Below are 12,386 nucleotides of genomic sequence, written 5' to 3' on the forward strand. Positions count from 1 at the left end.
GCCAAGCTCGCGAGCGAAATGGTCGCCTTGTAGCTCGGCTCCGTCAGCCCTCTGGCCTGACTCACATATCCTGCTACATATTCTGCCCAGAGACGATACATTTTCGAAGAAAGAGAAACGCAACACTTCGCTCCCACTCACCGTCTGACCTAGAGGCTCCGACTTGCGGTGGATCCGGAGTTGTGCCCTCTCGCGGAAACCGGGGCCTTTGTGAAGCTGAGACCGGGGCTTCGCCTATTGGATCCGGCCTGGCGTTGTGGTGACTGTTGGCCCCGGCCGAGAGACTGCACCACGAGAGAGAGCCACTGTGAGAAATCCCCGGTGATCCTGAACCGGGCCTGCCTTGACGGCCGTGAGGCTGGTGCGGGGCGCGGTGCTCCATGGACTAACCGTGTAAAGGGGTTTCCCCGCCGCCGCTCCGTCCACCGACCCTGGACCCTCGCGCTCGAACTCTACTTTTGAGGAGCGCCGGCTCGAACATAGGCGACTTTCCGCTTGGTGGGGCTCTCTTTTCTGCACCGCGGTGGTCATTGCCGGACCCCCCCAGACATCTGTAAAGGCCTACATCTGTGGACTGCTCCGGGGGTGGCGGAGAGTGAAGAAGGGGTTGAATTTACAAAATGGCTGCCGCAGTTTGGAGCTGTGGATTTCCTCCTGATGGCGATCTCCGGTTGCTAGTTTGCGCGGAAATATGGCCATGTGGCCGTGAGCCTACGATCGGCGACGTTCTTGCTGCCTTGAGATCTCTACACGCGACCTTGGCCCCCGGTGCTCCTGAGGACTTGTCCCGATCCACCGCCATCTTGGGTGAACGCTCCTTCAAGGTCCCCTCTTGCCTCGGTGATACCATTGCCTCACCCCCCTCGATGGCTCCGAAATATGGTGCTGCTATCCACCAACGGATTTGTACATCGGCGGCTTCAGAACCTCCTGTTCGATGTTCGGAAACTGGAGACTTAGACACTGTGCGAGGGCACGGTCATCCCCGGGTGCCTGAGAAAGATGGCGGACTGCTGCTTGTTTTTACCTTGATGAGGTCTTGTTTCTATTTTGCCAGTATACTCCCGCCTTTTCGAACGACGAGACTGCACTCCTGTTTTTTATTGCCCCTGTTGCTGTTGCTGATATATTTGGATTGCTTATTTGAATTTTTATTCACTTGCTTTTTCAATGACCTTTCTGACCAGCATCTGTATCGTATTCTTTTTCATTTGTGTGCTTGCCTCGCATCGTATTGCACGCTTCAGGCTGTTATTTGGTGGGTGGTAAATGCAGTGAAGAAGGGATTGGGGTGAGATGCATGGCCCCCGAAAGATTATTGGTATACGAATTCATGGCGGAGTTGCCCATATTCATAGTGCTATGAGAAACCTCTCTGAAAGTTTTATTGTGCTCGAGCCTATATCGTTCTGGTACACATGTACTGTAGTGTATGGTTGGGTGGAGGGCTGTAGTCGACCGTATTTATTTCTGATCTCATGCTCCTCCCTCCTATTTACTATTTTGTTTCCGTATCTTTTTTGTCTTCTGCTTCTTTTCTCTCTTATCTCCACTATATTTCGGGTTCTGGTTTAGGGCGACAGGCACGCTGTTTGGAGGGTAGGCCGTAGCCTTCTGCAGGGGTGCTGGGTGGGATGGGTGGGTTGGGTCTTTTTTGTTGTTTTATTTTCTTCAGTTCTATGGCCCTTTTGTATATCTTTATGGGGGTGCCGCGTCTATCCTTTGCCTCCCGTGGTATGATTGGGTGGGATATGTGACGTCACTGTTCCTTTTCTTAAAGTTCTGCTGCTTCCGATGCGACTCCCATGCCCTCATCGTTGCAATTCCCCTGTTCCTATGTGTGTTCCTTGCTATGGGGAGCTTGTTCCGACGCGGCATTCCTCTTCTTTTAATCTGTGTTTTCTTTCCTTCTTTTCTTCCTTTTCCCTCTTCCTCCCCTCCCCTTTTCTTTTTTTCCCCAGGTTAGTATGGCGGGCTAGTTTTAATGATATTATTATTCCGGCCCCCTTGTTCTGTATCCAAGTGCTATTGGGTGGTGGGTACGCCAAATTATTATTGATTGCATATTGATTTGTGCTTCCTACGTCTGTCCTTCTACCGATGTGTATAGTACTGCCATTTCTACATTGCTGCCCTTTATCCTTTGGCTGTTAATGATTTGTGCGGGGTATCCGGATATTGTTTTGTTCTCGCTGAGCCTGCCATACGCCCTATCGTTATATTATAAAATTAACCTATATTATTCCTGATTGCTGGCCGTATGGATCCTCATACTTCCCCCACTCTTTTAGCGACTATATTGAATGTACAATTTTACTCTGATTCTGTGACTACTATTTTGGAATTTTTTGACTGCTTTACCATGATGTGGCCGGCCAGATCGGTTGTAGGCCCAGCCTTGTATATCCTTTCTGTACAAATAAAGGTTTAAAAAAAAAAAAAAAAGAATTGCATTTGCGATTCTTAAATAGCGAATTTTACCGATTCGCTATCTAAGAAAAGCAAAATGCAATATATGTAGGATTTGCAAAAAAAATTTGCGAATCCTACCTATTCCTTAATAGCGAATCACAAATTGCTATTCACTATTAAGGAATACCTTCCCATTCATTCCTACGGGCCTCTAAGCCCATAGGAATGAATAGGATTGCATGCAATTTCAAGGGTGCAAGGGTGCCAAAAGGACACCCTGTTGCACCCCTGAAATATGCATGTGTGCACATGTGGCACACATACATGCCCTAAGGGCATGTATGTGCACCACATGCCACTTAGAAAAATGCCAAAAAGGACATTTTTTAAGGAATTTGCAAATTACCAATTTGCGATTCCTTAAAGGCAGGTCACAATTTTTTAGGCTTCCTGCATTTCATTTAAGGAATCGCAAATTGCGATTCCTTAAAGGCATTCGCAAAATAGGGAATACAAATTTTTGCGATTCCCTATTTTGCTAATGTCTTTAGGGATGATACATCTCAAAAGGATTCTTTCCATTCGCAAAAGGGCCGATTCTGCGAATTGGCAAGTTTGCGAATGGGAAAATCCTTGATACACCTGGCCCCATGGTCCAGTAAGGGTGCTCCTTGCACTGCACACTTTGTTTCTGGAGCCTCGTTGTTCATCGTTTCTGGATTTTAAACCGCAAGGATGCGGTTTTACAGTTTGTGACTTTTCTGACACTTTGCTACTACCTTTCTGCTGGCAAGTTTTTTTCTTACACAGAACTCATGCAGAAAGGTTTTGAGGAATGGCCCATAAGAAAGGGCATGTTTAATGTTTTCCTTTTACTCGCACTGAAGGATGTGCGGTAACTTCCTTTTGAATCGGATGTCTGGGGTGATCCATTTGTTCTGGTTTTTATTTTCCAAGCCGTGAGATTACACAAAACTGTGATCGCTTGTTTGTGTGTGACAAAAGCGGAAGGAATGCCAATATTGGGATATCTGTTATTTCCATGTCTGAGAGGCTATGATATGAACAGCATTCATTGTGTATTGCTTGTCTGTTTGTGCATATAACAGGGGCTTGGAGTCAGAAACCCAGGATGGACATTTCTCAATCCCCTGTGATTCATGACAACACAGATAATTGGGTATGTATAAGTCTCAACCTGCATTTAATCAGAACCTGGTGGTGTTAACGGGTTCTATAGTGATTGCTGTATTCTCCTTTGCCAGTAGTGGTACACATGCAACCCAGGATTTTATGGTAAAAGATTCATCTTCTCATCTGACCCACACATTACAAACAAAAGTGCCTCTCTTTTCCTTTACAGGTATGGTTATAAAGCTATATGTGTGTATATAGTATGAGGGAGGAGGGGAACAGGGAGTGAAAGAGGGAAAAGAGTAGCTAGTAATTGTGTTCCTTCTTTTACAGATCTCACTCCCTGCTGTACCTTACCTTTCCTTCTCCCGCTTAATCACTTAAACATCTGTGCTGAGTTGGTGGGTTAACCCCCCAGCACTGTAGTGCCAAAAAGGGGCTTGTGGGGCTCAACCACTCCACATGGTCCAGTTTGGGGGGCTAACCCCACCGGCAAAGTTGTGCCAAAGTGGGGGATGGGGGCCAAACACCTGCAGCACTGTTGAGGCAAACATTGTTTAGGGGGTTATATACCCTCAGCCATGTGCAGCCAATCTGTGCTTTGGGAGCTAACACTCCCAGCAATGTGTAATTGGACAATGTGACATGTGACCATCAAAAATGCATCAACACACACATTTGGGGTGTGAGCAGCAGCAAATACAAAGGATCCAATCACAAAGTCCATTTTTGATGAAATCCAGTCCCACACTGTGGCAGCAACATTAAGTTCCAAACCTAAGGAATGTGCAGAGTGGAGATGCAGGAGGCCTAAGGCCAGTAGAGGAAGAAACAAAACACACAATCCGCTCAAAGACAGTTGAAATACACGGGGGAAGATGCACAAAGACAACCGACCAGCCACCCACTGCAGAACAAACACAACTTGTGTGTGAGTGTGGAAGATTGCTTAGCCTGTGCCAACACACAAGACGGGGGGATGATTTCCACTGAGCCTTATGCATGTTGAGTCCAATCAGGAGGTATTCTATATAAGGCTTGGATTCGCAATGTGGGAAATCAGGCAATGGTTGATGAGCGGGTGCACCAGAGTCACATGTGGGCCAAGCATGGGGGACCACCAAAAACCATATTAAGAGACTGACTCACTTCCGTAGATTCCTCCAGGCCACAGCACTGTGGTGCCAGTATCCTTCTGCTTATCCGCTGTGATGCAAATTGAGGATCGGGCCAGACTTTGGAGCAGACTCACTGTTGCGCACTGTGTCGCGTGCCTTCCAAGAAGCACTGTCATCTCACATACCCAAAGAGGACTCCCAGGGCTTGGCTGGGGCAGGGAGGTCCCATTGTAGGTAGGGGCCTTACCAGGAACCAATTCACATTTGGCCAATCTGAACCCCACCCCCCTTGATCAGCAGCATTGTGCCTCATCAAAACCTCCCTTGATAGGTGACATTGCAGAGGCCACCATGACAGCGTGGATCACTGGATGTATGGCGATGAATCCATGATTGTCCAGCCATCATTGTGATCCCAATACAACCATGGGTCCATGTACTGTTGTGTATGACCAATGCGGTAATCTCAGCATCCGGTAGGTACATCCTGTGAGGATGGAGGACATGTGCAGAATGGAATCTGCATTGGCCACATTTGGCACTTTAACACTGTCTCCAAATCCTGAAATCCATCAAGGAGACATACAAATAAGATATGTTGTCCTCAGACTCCAGGGCAGGGTACACTGTACTGATTGGGAGCACTCAATTCAATTCAATACACTTTATTCGATTAAATTAAAATCATAAAAGGACACAATACAACATACAATGTAAAAACATTCAATCGATGGGTGAGCACAATATAAAATCAATAATATTCATTCATAAGATTTAAAAGCCAAATACTACACATATTTTACTTAACAAGCCTATGGTGCAAAAATGCATGACCAGATACAATGAACTACATTAAAACATTGAGCATCATAATTCCGCATTATTAATGGGTCTTAGCTTTTTCAATCTAACCGCTGCCACCAAGTAGCTCCCAATATTAACAAGCATTGGAAATGCAATAGGTCTCGCAGCATTAGAGTTTGTGCTTTTAGAATTGTTTATGGGTTTTTTTTTAAAATCTTTAGCATTTTTGTTTCCTGTAGGCAATGCTAAAGAATTACAAAGAAAAAAAGCCATAAACAAATCTAAAAGCTCTAACTCAAATGCTCCGAGACCTATTGCACTGTGTGAGGGTGAGGGGTTGAGGGTGAATGCAATAGGTCTCGCATTAGGAAAGTTTGACCTATTGGTATTGTAAATGACACATTTTGTATTTATGTGTTGGTTTTGAAAATAGCAAAATTAATAGCTTTGTCATTTACAATGCCAATAGTTTTAACTTTCGCAAATGTGACACCTATAGCATTTGTAATGCAATATGTGTTGTATTTACGTGACTTAGATGTATTGATATTACAAATAACAATGGCTTTTAATTTTTTAAATAATTAATACTTAAATAAAAGGTATTGTAATTTATAATGGCAATAGCTTAAACTTTTGTAAATAACTTTTGTGAAGATTATGTTCAGTGTATTTTATTGTGACAAAAATCCAAGAACAGAAGTGAAAAAATGTAACATCTTTTTATGACATTTTGTAATAAAGCTTGAAACATTGACAGAACATATTTGAACCAGTTGTTGTTGAATGGTTGCACAGATTGATGCTGTGGTGGCGCTGAGTGATGTTGTGGTGGCAACGAGTGAGGGCGGTAGAGTGAGGGTGGTAGAGTGAGGGCGGTAGAGTGAGGGTGTGAGGGCGGTAGAGTGAGGGCTGTAGCATGAGGGTGGTAGAGTGGTAGAGTGAGGGCGGTAAAGTGGTAGAGTGAGGGTGGTAGAGTGAGGGCGGTAGAGTGGTAGAAGTACAGGCTTACCTGACTCTTCGCATGCACCCATTCAGTTGTTGGCCTCTCAGCTGAGTCTGCCAACTAGACAACAAAGTGGAGGTGGGGCGGTTAACTAATGAGGCAGTAAAAAAAAAAGTGCGTTCTGAATTAGTGAGACCGTGGCAGAAGTGCAGGCTACCTGACTCTTCGCATGCACCCATTCAGTTGTTGGCCTCTCAGCTGAGTCTGCCAACTAGACAAAAAAGTGGAGGTGGAGCGGTTAACTAATGAGGCAGTAAAAAAAAATGCGTTCTGAATTAGTGAGACCGTGGCAGAAGTGCAGGCTACCTGACTCTGAACTATCCCACAAAGTGGGTCATCACACTGCCCTCCAAAAACTAACAAAGGGAGCTAAGCATGAATGCCGAGAGGCGAGTGAGATACTAGCGCTGCCTGCTCTGTAAGCATTAGAAACAAAAGTGCGTGGCAGAAGTACAGGCTACCGGACTCTTCGCACGCACCCATTCAGTTGTTGGCCTCTCAGCTGAGTCTGCCAACTAGACAAAAAATCTCAATTTACTAAACTACCCATAAAACGGTAATGGGATCCATGCCTCGTGCGGCGGGGATTATTCAAGCAGAGTCCCGCTCGCGGGCAGATGTCAGAGGGGGCGGGGGTGGGATGCGCGCGCTCTGGATGAAGTCGGCCGAGCTCTTCCTGAGCCCTCGGGTCCCGCTCGTGCAATCAGGACATGCCGTGGATCACATAACATGAGCAAGACCAGCAAGTAGCACAAATTGATGCGGAGACCACAAGACGCAGCCGAGGGCCTGAGTGCATTTCTTCTTAGAGGGTGGATTTTAAGTGAAGCACGTAGGAGGTTACCATGGGTAACATGAGGGAATGAGGTAGCATGAAATGGAGGAAATCAAGCAGAGTCCCGCTCGCGGGCAGATGTCAGAGGGGGCGGGGGTGGGATGCGCGCGCTCTGGATGAAGTCGGCCGAGCTCTTCCTGAGCTCTCGGGTCCCGCTCGTGCAATCAGGACATGCCGTGGATCACATAACATGAGCAAGACCAGCAAGTAGCACAAATTGATGCGGAGACCACAAGACGCAGCCGAGGGCCTGAGTGCATTTCTTCTTAGAGGGTGGATTTTAAGTGAAGCACGTAGGAGGTTACCATGGGTAACATGAGGGAATGAGGTAGCATGAAATGGAGGAAATCAAGCAGAGTCCCGCTCGCGGGCAGATGTCAGAGGGGGCGGGGGTGGGATGCGCGCGCTCTGGATGAAGTCGGCCGAGCTCTTCCTGAGCCCTCGGGTCCCGCTCGTGCAATCAGGACATGCCGTGGATCACATAACATGAGCAAGACCAGCAAGTAGCACAAATTGATGCGGAGACCACAAGACGCAGCCGAGGGCCTGAGTGCATTTCTTCTTAGAGGGTGGATTTTAAGTGAAGCACGTAGGAGGTTACCATGGGTAACATGAGGGAATGAGGTAGCATGAAATGGAGGAAATCTAGAAGGTTATTAACGGAAGCCGAGCTGCAGGTTACTTTGGCAGTGAGGCAAATGCTGTTTAAATAAGAGTGTCCGGAAATATAAACTCACTCTAAAGAAATAGGTAGAGGCTGCAATTCTCAGAGTAATGAGCTCAGAATGCAAAACAAGACGGAGGGAAGAGAGGGGAGGGGGGAGGAGAAATGCGACACGGCGGGAAGGGGAGGGGGCGGAGCGGGTAAAACAAGACGCACGTGCAGGCAGGATGACTCAGGGGAGGGGGCGGAGCGGGGCAGAGCGGCATGTGGGTGTGAAGAAGCCGGGCCTTTGAAGTGAAGCTAAGCTTCACTTCAAAGGTGTCGGAGGAATGCGGGCGGCTGTGCACGCGCTTTTAAGCTCAATGCACATGCGCATTGAGCTTAAAAGTCACGGGCACTGCAAGGAATCGCCACGATTCCTTGCAAGTTAGATAAAGAGTCGATGAGCCCCTATAGTCTCGCTTGCTCGATGCGCATGCGCATCGACAGGCGAGACCTAAAAATGACCCAGACATTATGCAACAATTGCAGGAACATTAGAGCAGGTTTGACTTGACGTAACCCTGTGCCCTTAAGTAATGGAATGATGTATTTTTTCCTTATTACTGAATAGTGTTTACAAAAAAAGATGAAATGAGTAGTGTCCTGAACAGAACAATTATCACAATCACAGGGTAAAACCTTGTCAACAGTATTCCATACCTGGTTTGTTCCTAACAGAAAAGGGATTTGATTGAACCTAAACCTTGTTAATAGCCATCTGTGGAAGAGTCTAGTGACTACCTTTAAATATAATTCCAAAGAATCTGGGGTCGCAATTAAAAAATGGGCTCTTACTGTGGGTTTGAGCAATTCTTCAGCCTCCCGCTCCTGTGTCCTTAGAGCCATAAAGTGCGTTTTGACCCAATTTATATCCCCTTTCAAAATGGAGTCCGGTCTTTCGTAAATTTCTGGGCTTCCTAGCTTAGTAAAAACAGACTTAACATAGGAGAGCCATTTGATATCTTTAGCATTGTCTAGGCAAATACAATCCCTCATGATTTGCTGATTTAAAATTAAGTCCGGATTAAGCCATATTTTTATCCATTGTATGAGGGGGGCCAGGTTTATCAGGTCTTCAACATACCCCATGCCTAATTCCTGATGTACTGCAAAAGTGGCAGTAGATTGAGGGACCGAGAGAAGACACCGAAATACCTTATTTTCAGCCCTTTGTATCTCAGTCATTGAGGTATAACCCCAAATAGCAGCACCATAGATGGTTAATGCTATCCATTTGGCTTTATATATTTTTAAAATTGCATCATATGGTTTTCCCCCTAGGCGATGGGTTAGGTTAAGCAGGGCAGATCCAGCACAAGTTAGGGCATTTCTTTTGGCAGTTTTTTGGGGGGCCCAGGAACAATTTCTATCGAATAAAACCCCCAAATATGTGAATGCCACTACTCTTTGTAGTTCAATCCCTTTACAAAAGAGTGTTCTTTGCTTCTTAGCATGTTGCCCCATAGTCATGACCTGGGATTTGGAGGAGTTAACGTAGCAAAACCACGTCATCCGCGTATAGGAACACCGGAATAGCGGTGCTACCTATACGCGGGACGTCTAATGTGGCTGGTGACAATGTTGTTTCCAGGGCATTAATTTACAGTGTAAAAAGGAGAGGGGCAAGGATACACCCTTGCCTCACCCCTCTCCCAGATTTAAAAAGTCTAGTACAAGAGCCCTCATGCGTCATTCGTACATTGGCATAAAGTTCCCGATGCAAATCCGCCATATAAAGCACCAAGCCAGAATCAATTCCCATGTCCACTAGGATTGTCCACAGCTTTGACCTATTAACTAGATAAAAAGCTGTGGAGAGATCCATAAAAGCAAGATGCATAGAACCCTTTCTAGCCACTGTATACTTATTGACTAAAAGGTACAGGTTTAAGCTCTGATCTACAGTACTTCTCCCGGCTCTAAATCCGTACTGTATTTCCGCTAATAACCCCTTTTCCTTGACCCTATCATTTAATTTGGACAGCAAAACTTTCCCTAGGATTTTTACAGAGGAGTCAATAAGTGAGATGGGTCTGTAGCATCTCGGGTCCCCACGTAGGCCTTTTTTAAAAACTGGTATAATGGTTGAGCAGGACCAAGAGGCGGGAAAACCGTAGTTTACTGTGGACTTAAAAACATTTGTCAGAACTGGGGCCCATCGTTTGGGGTCGACCTTAAACAAGTCAGATGGAACCCCATCTGGTCCTGGGGCTTTATTGGCAGCAGTATTTAATATTGCCTTTTCCACATCTGCTTCCTGTAATAAGTCCATAGAGGCGGATGTACAATTTGCTGGCGGTATAAAGGGATCAAAATTGTCATTGCTAGCATAGATTGTCTCAAAGTGTCCCAGCCACTCAGATTCAGTGATATTTATTTCTAACAACCCATTGTTTTCCCCAGTTAACAGAGGGCTATTCACAATCGCCCAGAATTTGGCGCTATCTTTCAGGACAGCAGCAGATGTTAGACTGTCCCATGTTGCATTTTTTATATTATTTTTACGGGTCTGCAGTGTAATTTTATAGTCCTTTCTGAGGGAAGCAATGAGTGCTTTGTCCCTAGGATGGGCTTTTAAAGCGGACTTCAAATTACGGTGAGCTTTTGAGCATTTAGCATCGAACCACCTGTTCGTTACTTCCCTTCTGGGTTTCGATGGAGCTCTTAGGTCAAATGCTAAAATCGTCTCCTCTTGATGGTTAATATCCACCAAGCATTTCTGGATATCTATTCCCATTTTAACACAGAGGCCACTCAGAAAAAGCTCGGGAACTACTTTAGTCCATTTCAACCGTCTGCCTTGATCTCTAGTGGCTAGACTTAAGGTTCCCCCTGTAGGATTTAGATTATCAGTTCCGGTGAAACCTGCATTCAATTTCAAACAGACCGGATTATGGTCACTGAAGGGGGACTCTGAGGCATTATAGAAGATTACATGGTCCAAAAGAGTAGGTGTCAGAAAAATATAGTCAATAATTGAGTTACTGTCTCTGGACTTAAAAGTTACTACTCTTTCTCTCTCTTCGACAAAAAAGGGTTCATCGAGATTCTCACATGCCAAGAAATCCTCTAGAGCCACCCCCGTCTGGTTGTGTTCAAAATGTGGAGAAGCTACTGTGGACATACTGTGTTTGTCATTAATTTGGCAGTTAAAATTACACAAGTGTGTATTAAAATCTCCCATCAGTATAATATCGATTAAAGTGTTATACTCTTTTTTTATAATTTCCAATGAATTGTTCTAAGAAAAGAAGGTGTTCATTAAAATTAGTGCCCTCTCTTGAATTATAGAAATTAATTAACAACAACTTCCCTCTGAGTTGGTCGCTAATTTCTACCATTAAGCAATTTGGGGAGGTGGACTCTGAGAGTCTAACTACCCTTTTTAGATTCACGGAAATCAGTGTCACCAAACCTCCCCTAGCTCGTCCTGACGCTGATGGTCGTGCTGGCTGAAAGTATGATTTGTAACCATCCAGCCAGAAGTTGTTTTGTGTCTCCCAGGTCTCCTGTAGTGCTATCACATCATTACCTTTAATAAATTTGAGCCAGTTTTGGTCCTCCCTCTTGGACCTTAACCCAGCAATGTTCCAACTAACTGTTCTGTAAGAGGGATCTGTCACTAGTACAGGTGTGAGATCATTTGGACATAATAAGGAACTCTCATTACATCCCCCTAGTCAGTCATTGCTATTTAGGGCAGATAATGGAGAGAACCGGTTTGCCAGAACCAGAGGGCTACCTAACCCCGTAGCCGCTGGGTCCGGGCATATCTGTCTACTTGTCACACCTAGGACACTCCCATTCTTCCTCACAGGCCTGTTATCATGTATACTTGATTGCCACCTTAGAGGACCACTAGTAGAAAAAGAGCGCGAGTTGGCAGCTGGGCGATGGGGGCCTTGATCAGTATAGAAAAAGCCCAAGGGCACTGCTCTCACTTTTCCCTCCCCGCTCTTTAGGGCAGAACCATCCCATAACATTCTTGGAGGTAGGAGGGGGCTGTCAAAATTAACAATAACACAGTCCCCTTTGATTCTTTTCACTGTTTTCCCAATCCAGCCAACCCGCCTTACTATAATTACATTCTTTGAAATATTGTCACACCCCGAGCAATTTTGGCAAACCATCTCTTCGCAGCATTCAAAAGGGACCCATAGGACTCTACCACTCCTGTGTCTAGGGATGGGACACCAACTAAAACAATCACAAAAGGACTAGCATCTGGGGGTAAGTTGATATGGGATTGTTGTAGAGCCTTTACTCCTTTCGGTGTCGCAGCCTCGGCGTCCATATGGCCCACAACCCCCTCACCACATTAGGGCCTCTGCTGACTATCAGAGTTCGAATGGAGAGCAGGGCCCCCTGGTG

Source organism: Lissotriton helveticus, chromosome 6 (assembly GCF_964261635.1).
Source record: "Lissotriton helveticus chromosome 6, aLisHel1.1, whole genome shotgun sequence".
NCBI lineage: Eukaryota > Metazoa > Chordata > Amphibia > Caudata > Salamandridae > Lissotriton > Lissotriton helveticus.